We start from the raw sequence: 11,735 nt of genomic DNA on the forward strand, positions 1-11,735 counted from the left end.
TGCAACTGGGTCGTTATTTGAATGGAAACTTGCCTCCCCTAACTGCCCTCTCCTTTATTTGATCATGTTGCAGGTTGTCACAGTGAATCCGGATGACATCAGCCCCATGAACCCTCCTAAATTTGCCAAGATCGAGGACATGGCCACGTTGACCCATCTCCATGAGCCAGACGTGCTGTGCAACCTCAAAAGAGCACTGCACTGCTTGGATGATCTATGTAAGCAGACACAGATCAGATTAGATTTCAACTCAGACATACGTACATCTTTTAATTGCATTGTCAATCAAACATCTACCAACTAGTTTAATGGGTTCAATCAAGTCATGAATGACAACCTGAGTTGTTCCCCTATTGCAGACCTACTTTGGGCTGTTCTGTGTGACTGTGAACCCCTATAAGTGGCTCCCGGCCTACAACCCAGAGGAGGTGGCTGGCTATCGGTGCAAGAAGAGCAAGGAGGTCCCACCCCACATTTTCTCCATCTCTGATAATGCCTATCAGTTTATGCTAACAGGTATAATCTTCATTTCATGATGTATCATATTGTGGCAATTTTATCCAGTGGTGTAAAGTTCTTAAGTAAAAATACTTGAATGTACTACTTAAGTCGTTTTTTGGGGTGTACTTTACTATTTCTATTTTTGACAACTTCTACTTTTACTCCACTACATTCCTAAAGACAATAATGTACTTTCTATTCCATACATTTGCCCTGACACCCAAAAGTACTCGTTAATTTTTGAATGCTTAGTAGGAAATGAAAATTGTATAATTAACTCACTTAAAGAGAAAGTCCCTGGTCATCCCTACTGCATCTGACCTGGCGGACTCACTAAACACAAATGCTTTGTTTGTAAATGATTTCTGGCTATCCATACATTTTAAAAACAAGAAAATCGTGCCGTCTGGTTTTCTTGATATAAGGAAATTGAAATGATTTATACTTTTACTTTTGATAATTAAGTATATTTGGGCAATTACATTTACTTTTGATGTTTAAGTATATATATATATATATTTTTTTTTTAAATACTTTTGGACTTTTACTCAAGTAGATTTTACTGGTTGACTTTCGCTCTTACTTGAGTCATTTTCTATTAAGGCATCTTTACTTTTACTCAAGTATGAAAATGGGGTAGTTTTTCCACCACTGATTTTATCTTTCAACAGATTGTGAAAACCAGTCCATCCTTATCACGTATGTACTGTTGCACATGCTATTACTAATTGTCTGCCTCTGTAAAGAACTGGATTTACTAGGAAAGTTTGCATTATTACACTCAATTGTGTTGTTCAATCTTGATTTTGACAGTGGAGAATCTGGTGCAGGGAAGACTAAACACCAAGCGAGTCATCCAGTATTTTACCACAATCGCAATGGCTGCAGGAAGTGATAAGAAGAAGGAAATCAATGGAAAAATTCAGGTTCTATCCATACTCAAGTTACATTAACATAAGATGTATATAGTTCCCTCTTGCATTTTCTGTTGCAAAAGTCATTTCTATTGCATTTACTGTCAAGTGTATTTACTCATACTTGCCAACACTTTTATTCTCAAAGGGAACCCTGGAGGATCAAATCATCCATGCCAACCCTATGCTGGAAGCTTTTGGGAATGCCAAGACAGTGAGGAACGACAACTCTTCTCGCTTTGTGAGTGTGTTTGATCAACATACAGTATGAGCATATAGGGTTAACATATAGCCAGGCATGCATTCATAAACCAGTCACCTTAGCTGAAATGTGACAATTTAAAAACAATTTAATATTTGGGAAACATACAGGGAAAATTAATCCGCATCCACTTTGGAACAAAGGGGAAGCTGTCCTCAGTTGATATTGAGACTTGTGAGTTTGCTTGCCTATTTTCTTTGCAAATACAAGGCCATTGCTCTGGATTGGAACAAGATGTCCCATGATTTCTATGATTTCCTCCTTTAGACCTATTGGAAAAATCCAGGGTAACGTTTCAGCTCCTAGCAGAAAGGAGTTATCACATCTCTACCAGATCATGTCCATTAAGAAGCCTGAGTTAATTGGCAAGTTGAGTAATTCTAGCTGGTGGATATATGTAAAGCCATACACAGTAATTGTAGTTTTGGACTGTAAGGTTATTGGTTCCTTTAAGGGGGCAATCTGTGATTGCTACATCCATTTGTGAACTTTTAAATGAATGATGTATACCCATTGATTCTTGAAGAATAAATGCCTCATGAGCTAGGTCAACTGTCGTTCCCCATCAGAACCCAAAATATAAGATTGTTTACGAACAATGGAGTAAAACAATGTAACTGTAAATAAAAAAGTGTATAGCCGAGTCAGTCCCCACATCCATAGCTCTGTCCATGAATTTGAGAGTGGTTATATTTCTCCAGCCCCATCCCTCAACTGTTTACCAAAAACAGTGGTAGGTTAACCACTTTGTTGTTTGAACTGCAGATTGCCCCTTTAAATGTTTTGCATCTAAAAAGAGGTCTGGAATATGCCATCTGGAAAATGTGCTGTACTGTAAGTTCAGCCTCCAACACCAATATAACCCCTAATGGTAAATATACACCTTCTGTGTCATGTTGACCAGAGATGCTGCTCATCATCACCAACCCTTTCATCAGTCCGGGGGAAATAACAGTGCAAAGCATCAATGACACAGAAGAGCTCATGGCCACAGATGTTAGTCCACCTATACCTTATATCGCATATCTTTATATTACCCACACAGCTTGGAAAATAACTACATTGAAAACATAATAGAAAGCCCTCAACTGTACTGTATAAGATTGTCTTAGGGACTGATTAAATGTTTATATGTGTTTGACTGAGCTCCAATATCTGCCCCAATAGAGTGCCATTGATATCCTAGGTTTCAATGCAGAGGAGAAACTTGGGATCTACAAACTGACTGGTGCTATGATGCATCATGGGAACATGACGTTCAAGCAGAAGCAGCGTGAGGAACAGGCAGAGCCTGATGGCACTGAGGGTCAGCAGTCTTTGATTTGGACTTATTTAGAAATTCTAATTAAATCTTCACTTATTCACAGCCAGAATCCACTCATATTTTTTGTCTCGTGTATCCAATAATGGCTGACAAAGTCGCCTACCTCATGGGCCTGAACTCTGCTGATTTACTGAAGGCTGTGTGCTATCCCAGAGTGAAGGTCGGGAATGAATATGTCACCGAAGGACAGACAGTTCAACAGGTATGACAACTACATTGAAGTGTGTACAGACATGAGTGACCCTCACCCAACTCTCACAAATTTTAATTGTCCTAAAATGTGTTTTGTCTCATTTGCAGGTGAATAACTCCATGGGTGGTGTCCTGTCTAAGGCAGTGTATGATAAACTGTTCTTGTGGATGGTGACCAGAATAAACCAGCAGCTCGACACCAAATTGCCCAGACAGCATTTTATTGGCATTCTGGACATAGCAGGCTTTGAGATCTTTGAGGTATGAGTGGACTCTTCATTTGAAACACATTTACAACAACATAATAATTGATTGTATGTTATTTAATTATATTTTGTAAACCATGTAGATGAACAGCCTGGAACAGCTCTGCATCAACTTCACTAATGAGAAGCTGCAATAGTTTTTCAATCACCACATGTTTGTGTTGGAACAAGAGGAATACAAGAAGGAAGGAATAGACTGGGAGTTCATTGACTTTGGTATGCACTTGGCTGCCTGCATTGAGTTTATTGAGAAGGTGTTGTGACCTTTTCAGCCTTCCTTTAAGTCACTCTTTACAGTCTAACTGTTAATGGATTCAATAAGCTAGGATCAACAGGACAGAGTTGAAAAACATCTGTTTATTGACAGTAATTCAAAAGGTTACAAGCAAAATGTTGAAATTTAGTAGACAGACATGATCAAAACAATGAACTTCTATACCTTGGTTCTTCTAAACCCGTTACACTAAATCTTCCACAGCCAATGGGCATTTTCTCCATCCTTGAAGAAGAATGCATGTTTCCAAAGGCAACAGACTGCTCCTTCAAGAACAAACTCTACGACCAGCATCTTGGAATGAACAGCAACTTCCAGAAGCCCAAGTCTGCCAAAGCCAAGGCAGAGGCCCACTTCACCCTGGTGCACTACGCTGGCACTGTGGACTACAACATCGGTGGCTGGCTGGAGAAGAACAAGGACCCACAATGACACTGTGGTACAACACAGAAAAAAATCTGCCCTGAAACTATTGTCTCAGTTGTTTGCAACGTTTGTCTTAGTTGATGGTGAGTTTACATCAGCATTATAAGACATCAGTGAAAAATGAGTTGAAATATAATTGTTTTATGTCTCTCTTTCTGTAGCTGATAGAAAACAAAGCGGAGCAAAAAAGAAGGGGTCCTCTTTCCAGACTGTCTCTGCACTTTTCAGGGTAAAACTGTTTCCTCCTAATCCTATGAACATGTATATCCATCTAATGATCGTATGTAGACTCCAGAACATTTCCATGCACAATTCAGTGATTATTTTTTTGCTTGTTCATTATTTTTGATAATTTCATAACCTTCTCTCAGGAAAATCTCAACAAGCTTATGTCTAACCTGAGGTCCACACATCCCCTTTTTGTGAGATGCATCATCCCAAACGAGACCAGAACACCAGGTATGTAAAGGTTTGAAACATGTCATGTGGGTTGTTTGCTCTCAAGGTTGCCTGACCTGACAGAATTCTGCCTTTCCATGTAGGGTCCATGGAACACTTCCTACTTTGCTGATAGCTAACCCTAACTTTAACCTAACTCCTAACCCAAACCTTAAATCATAGCCTAGGTAACATTAGCCACATAAAATTGGAATTTGTAAATTCGTAACATAACACAATTTGCGACATATCATAGAAATGTATGATGGACATCTGCAAATGAATACATACCATACGAAATATAACATTTACATTTACTATGTTACGTCTACCCCTGAGTCCAGGTTGGATACACTGGTTACTTACTGTTAGAGCATCTTGTCTGTTTTTATTTTGAACATTTTAGGCTAACCTTGAGAAACTGCAGAACTCTTGAAGACCAAAGTAATGAGTATAATAACAAATTTGACGAGGCCCATGAGTGTCTAAATGATTACACTGCCCTGAATGCTCACTTGCAAACAGAAAATGGTAAGATTCAGGTAAATCCCATTTACATGAAGGACACCAAGGACTTGATACATAGTTTGAGAACTACGCTGCTAGTGTGCTACTTTTACAATATCTCTTGAATAGGTGAGCTCAAACACCACCTTGAGGAGAAGGAGCTAACTGTGTCCCAGCTGAGCAGAGTGAAACTAGTGAGAAGTCAACAGATTGAAGAGCTGAAGAGACTTTTGGAGGTGGAAGTTAAGGTTAGACAAACTCTTGCCAATTACAAGCCATAATTATTTCACAACAACGATATAAGCTAGGACTAACTTTATGAATTGTCTCTGGCTTTAGGCTAAGAATGCCCTGGCCCATGGTTTACAGTCAACCCACCATGACTGTGACCTGCTCCGGGAGCAGTATGAGGAGGAGCAGGAGTCCAAGGCTGAGCTGCAGCGCAGCATGTCCAAGGCCAACAGTGAGGTAGCTCTGCGGAGAACCAAGTATGAGACTGCTACCATCCAGCGCACTGAGGAACTTGAGGATGTTAAGTTAGTGCACTGATGGGTAAAACATATATTATTTTGTAACATACATTCATTAATTAATCAATTCATTTACTACTGTTTGTTCCCCTTTTAAGGAGGAAGTTTTCCCAACGCCTCCAGGATTCTGAGGAGCAGACAGAGACAATGAATGCTAAGTGTGCCTCAATGGAGAAGACCAAGCAGAGACTACCAGCAGAGACTACCAACAGAGACTACCAGCAGAGACTACCAGCAGAGACTACAAGCAGAGACTACCAGCAGAGACTACCAGCAGAGACCACCAGCAGAGACTACAAGCAGAGACTACCAGCAGAGACTACCAGCAGAGACTACAAGCAGAGACTACCAGCAGAGACTACCAGCAGAGACTACCAGCAGAGACTACAAGCAGAGGAGGAGGACCTCGTAGTCGATATGGAGAGGTCCAGTTCAGCCATTGTCACCCGGGACAAGAAACAGTGGAACTTTGAAAAAATAATCATATTTCATATCAGACTTCTTTATTGTCTCAATTACTAAAGACTGTGGTGTGGTTCGGTCTCAACAATTGGATTGAATTTCATGTGATTTTTTTAACATCAGGATCTTGCTGAATGGAAACAGAAGTATGAAGAGACCTGGTCTGAGCTGGATGGCTCACGAAGGGAGTCCAGGTCTCTGAGCACAGACCTATTCAAGATGAAGCCCTGGATCACTTAGAGAACATGAAGAGAGAGAATAAGAACCTTCAACGTATGATCATCATCACCCTCGAAAATCATAACATATCCTCATAAAATGTATGTATGAGTTTTAGCTTATAGGTCTGCATGTAACAAACATATTGCTTTGGCAATTTTCAGAGGAAATAACAGATAACACTGAGCAAGTGGGACAGTCTGCAAAGACCTTCCATGGACTGGAAAAGGTAGCGAAACAAGCTGAACAGGACAAGATGGACACCCAAACAACTCTTGAAGAAGCTGAGGTTTGCCATTTTCTCACACATACTGTGCATTCCCCTGCATGTATTATTTGAATATGACCGCAAATGTTTCTGTTCTGTGCACTTGTCTTCTTCTATTCCTCCCTTGAACATGAAGAGGCCAAGATGCTCCACCTTCAACTGGAGTTGAACCAGATCAAGTCAGAGGTTGACAGAAAGGTGGCAGAGAAAGATGAGGAAATAGACCTGCTGAAGAGGAACCATCAGAGGACCGTGGACACCCTGCAGAGTGCTCGAGATTCTGAGACCCACAGCAGAAACGATGCCGTCCGAGTCAAGAAGAAGATGGAAGGGGACCTAAATGAGTTGGAGAATCAGTTGGGCCATGCCAACCACCAAGCAGCTGATGCTACCAAGCAGCTCAGAAACATCCAGGGCCAGCTCAAAGTTAGTGTTTGATTCCAGAAACCCATTTTTTTTTTCAACCATAACACTCACCGTCTCTATCAAAGTCCTAGTCAGTGGGTATTGGACTTATTCATTACCTTTCTGTTTCAGGACACTCCGGTCCATTTGGATAATGCCCTCCATTGGCAGGAGGACTTGAAGAAGCAGCTGGCCATTGTAGAATGCTGCAATACACTGATGATGGCAGAGATTGAGGAGATGAGGGCAACACTAGAGCAGTCAGAGAGGTGCCGTAAACTGGCCGAGCAGGAGCTGGTCGACATGAGCAAAAGGATGCACCTGTTGCACTCTCAGGTGAGGCCCCATAAACAATTCAGAACTTTGGCATTGAGTGAAATGTATCAATTTAACTTATTGTGTTACCTTATCTCTTTACTCATTTAACAGAACACTGGTCTCATCAGCACAAAAAAGAAGATGGAGTCTGACATAACTCAGCTGCAATCAGAGGTGGGAGATGCAGTCCAAGAAGCAAGAAATGCAGATGAGAAAGCTAAAAAAGGCTATTATAGATGTAAGTCCGAACTCAGTGTAAATCTCAGCCCAAATTAAGTCTGCTTTAACAATGTTGATTACAAATTCTGTATCGATAGGCTGCCATGATGGCTGGGGAGCTGAAGAAGGAGCAGGACACCAGTGCTCACATGGAGAGGATGAAGAAGAACCTGGAGGTCTCTGTTAGACTTGCTGCAGCGTCTGGATGAAGCTGAACAGTTAGCCCTGAAATGTGGAAAAAAAGAGCTCCAGAAACTAGAGACCAGAGTAAGAATAAAGATAAATGTTTTATTTCCAGTTCACACTCTCTTAGTTTGTGATTCTTTTGTAATACATTATTTACACTCAAGGTTAGAGAGCTGTAGAATGAACAGGATGCAGAGCAGAAATGTGGTGCGGAAGCCATGAAGGGTGTGCGAAAATATGAGAGAAAAGTCAAGGAGTTCACATATCAGGTAAAATATGTTAGGTTGCTTATTCCTGACTTTTACAGAATCATGATAAAATATGTGAGTAATTAATAACGCTGGGTTTGTAGGGTGAGGAAGATAAGAAGAATGTAGGCAGACTGCAGGAGTTGGTTGACAAGCTGCAGATGAGGGTGAAAGCTTACCAAAGGCAGAGTGAGGAGGCGGTGAGTACAATATATTATTGGCAACAACGGTGCAGAGTATTATTAGATGAATAGGACAACAGTACACCACTCTCTAACTTATTCATATCTATCTATTTTCTGTGAACCACAGGATGAGCAGACCAGTATCAATTTGGCTAAATTCAGGAAGGTGCAACATGAGCTTGATGAAGCAGACATGGCAGAATGCCAAGTGAACAAATGTTGAGCTAAGAGTCTTGATGTTGGCGTCAAGGGAGAAGAATAGAGATATGGGCATCTTCTGCTGATAGTGCTGTAATTCATGTTTAGAATTACAATAACTCAGACACAGAATGTAGATCCAGTATACAATAATTATTGTTTCAAAGATACATGCATGCATAGACCGTTGTACATACACCTGTATGTTAGCATTCCTCTGTGCTATAGTTTCACTGCCATGCTCAGATGTTCTACTTAAAAGCAGAAAATGACAATGAAATACAGTAGAAATGAATGTAACTTATAAAACTAGAATGAAATACTACAAAGCAGTATCATACTGGTCTATTGTCTTTGTGTCATGCGTTTGAGGTAACACTTCTGGCATAAACCAAGGGTTCCCAAACATGTGGCTTCGTGAACCACCAATAGAATTGTCTTGAGTTGCAAGCCACCATAAAGGTTGAGCAATGAAAAAGACATACACAGACCAAAGAATAATTAGGAATTGATGAATAAAACCCTCTTCAAGTCATTTAACTGAATGTAGATTTGATTATGGGCTCTTCAAATAAAATGTTATTGGTCGCATACACATATTTAGCGGATGTTATTGCAGGTGTAGGAACACAAGCATTTCGCCATCTCCAACAGTGCAGTAGTACCTAACAGTACACAACAATACACACAAAGCTAAAAGTAAAAGAATATAATTAAGAAATATATACATATTAGATTGAGCAATGTCGAAGTGGCATTGACTAAAATACAGTAGAATAGAATACAGCATGTCTTGTGACCAATTGCATAGACTATAAAAAACAGTTATTTTAGTTCTTATTTTCAAATATATGGGCATGTTAAGGCATCATAGTTTAATTATAGTTTAATAGTTTAAAAGCAAAATTAAACAAACAACCTACTACCAAGAAAAATAATACCATTTAATACCTGAGCTGTAATATTTTTGGGTGGAATGGTTGTTGTGAAAAACTAGAAAACCCATCACAGTATGTACCCATAAATAACGTCTCATAGTGCCACGCTGTCACGTTCTGACCATCGTTCGTATGTGTTTTCCTTGTTTTAGTGTTGGTCAGGACGTGAGCTGGGCGGGCATTCTATGTTGTTTGTCTGGTTTGTCTATTTCTATGTTTGGCCTGATATGGTTCTCAATCAGAAGCAGGTGTTAGTCATTGTCTCTGATTGGGAACCATATTTAGGTAGCCTGTTTTGTGTTGGGTTTTGTGGGTGATTGTTCCTGTCTCTGTGTTTTGCACCAGATAGGACTGTTTTAGGTTTTGTTGTTTTGTTAGTTTATTCATGTACAGTTTCCTTATTAAAGTACAATGAATAACAACCACGCTGCATTTTGGTCCGCCTCTACTTCACCTAAAGAAAACCATCACACACGCCCTGGCCATAGAGAGGCTTTTATTCTCTATTTTGGCTAGGCTAGGGTGTGACTAGGGTGGGAATTCAAGTTTCTTTATTTCTATGTTTTCTGTTTCTATGTTTTGGCCGGGTATGGTTCTCAATCAGGGACAGCTGTCTATCGTTGTCTCTGATTGGGAATCATACTTAGGCAGCCTTTTTTCCTTTGTATTTTGTGGATAGTTGTCTTTGTCAGTGGCACTTTTGCCCTAGTAAGCTTCACGGTTGTTTCTTGTTTTGTTGGTGACATTTCCATAAATAAAATAAAATCCACGCTGCATTTCCACGATGACGTCCGTGACACATATCCATTCTTCAGTGTATGTTAGAGACAGCTCTGAATCCAACTTTGAGTGAATACAGAAAGATTCCAGTGATAGCTGTCTGACAACAGTTTGGCCTCACTGACCTAGACTTTAGGAGACATACAGCTTGATTCTAGGCGAGGCAGAGTGCAGACAAATAAAATCCTAAAGCATTTGATTAAAAAGCCAGGCATTATTGGAGAAACATTCATACTCCAGGAGATTAGCTTCCCCTCATACAGGGTTATGTCAGAGGTGTCCACTCATCTCTCATTTATCAAAGAGACATCTGTCAGGAGCTACACTACATCAAAATCATCCACTGCTTTTATCAGTAACGATCATGAATACACAATGACTTTCGAAGATGAAAAGATATTCGGACAAGTTGAGAATGCAAACACATTGTCCACTTATTCTCCACGTATAGATACTGTACATACCAGAATCACTGTGTGAATTCCTGAACCTCTCCCCCAGCTCACCCCAATCATAAAATGCATCTAAAAAATACATCTCATTAAAGCATCCAAACTCAGAGCTTACTAATGGAAGAAAAAAACATTGTGTGAAGCATAGAGATCAAGGAACAGTGAGTGTCTGGTTCATTTGACAGGCATGCTGTTAATATGAGATCCTTAAGGATGGAACTCGTGACAGTAACTTCTTGCAGTCACATGACTATCTAACTGCAGGCATTGGCTCCATGGTTGTAGTATTGTTCAACGACCAATAGATAGAGACACTTCCTGTGTTTTCAACACGCCCATACAACACACATCCCCTGTCCTCTGTATTTGAGGACCTGGACACTCAGTTCAGACAGGTGCTTAGCAGCACTAAATGACAGCTGCAGGGTCTTAATACAGGACATAACACAATGCACTCAAGGTTTCTGTTTTATTTTATATTAGAAAATGATATGCTACATAAACATCATTGACATCAATTTGCCTAGTGGTTAGAGTGTGGGCTAAAGGTTGCTGGATCAAATCCCCGAGTGGACAAGGTAAAAATCTGTTGCTCTGCCCCTTGAACAAGGCAGTTAACCCACTATTCCTCGGTAGGCTGTCATTGTAAATACGAATTTGTTTTTAACTGACTGGCCTAGTTAAATAAAGGTTAAATATAAAAATGTGTATCCTTTCTTAAATCAGTGTTCACATTTTAGGCCTAAGCCGGCTTGATTTAATAGAACGTCTATGGAAGGGATGAACAATTCTCTCTCCGCCAAGATATAAAATAGTCTATGATCAAAAGACGAGGATGAAAACCATCACACACTACAGCCCTCTGTGACTGGAGTTGTGCATCCCTGCCCTCTGGCCTTATCAGAATGCTGTGAACTAGTTAGCAGGAGCGCCCCTGAGACATAAGCATGGTCATATTTCTCCACAAGGACCTAAGGTCAAACTCAACATGTAATGGGTCTGGCTCTTTATCATTGACGCCAAAAGAGCTACTGTGAGTGTGTAATCATTCAACCATCTTAAAATCAAATAAAATGCTGTTGTGTGTTTTCAAACGTTCACTCATCAGTCCGCCCTTCGTGCTCCTTACTTAGCACCGTGAGACTCCCCATGCGTATTCCAAATGTTCCGTTAATGTATCTCAGCAACCTTGGATATGGACATCTAGAAGCTTGATACCATAA

General features: G+C 40.2%; 1 pseudogene; it reads left to right on the plus strand.

Annotated features, from left to right (window-relative positions):
• LOC118384200 (myosin heavy chain, skeletal muscle, adult-like) lies at nt 1-10,043 on the plus strand (annotated as a pseudogene).
• Nucleotides 10,044-11,735: the final 1,692 nt, after the last annotated feature.

Source organism: Oncorhynchus keta, chromosome 5 (assembly GCF_023373465.1).
Source record: "Oncorhynchus keta strain PuntledgeMale-10-30-2019 chromosome 5, Oket_V2, whole genome shotgun sequence".
Taxonomy (NCBI): Eukaryota; Metazoa; Chordata; class Actinopteri; order Salmoniformes; family Salmonidae; genus Oncorhynchus; species Oncorhynchus keta.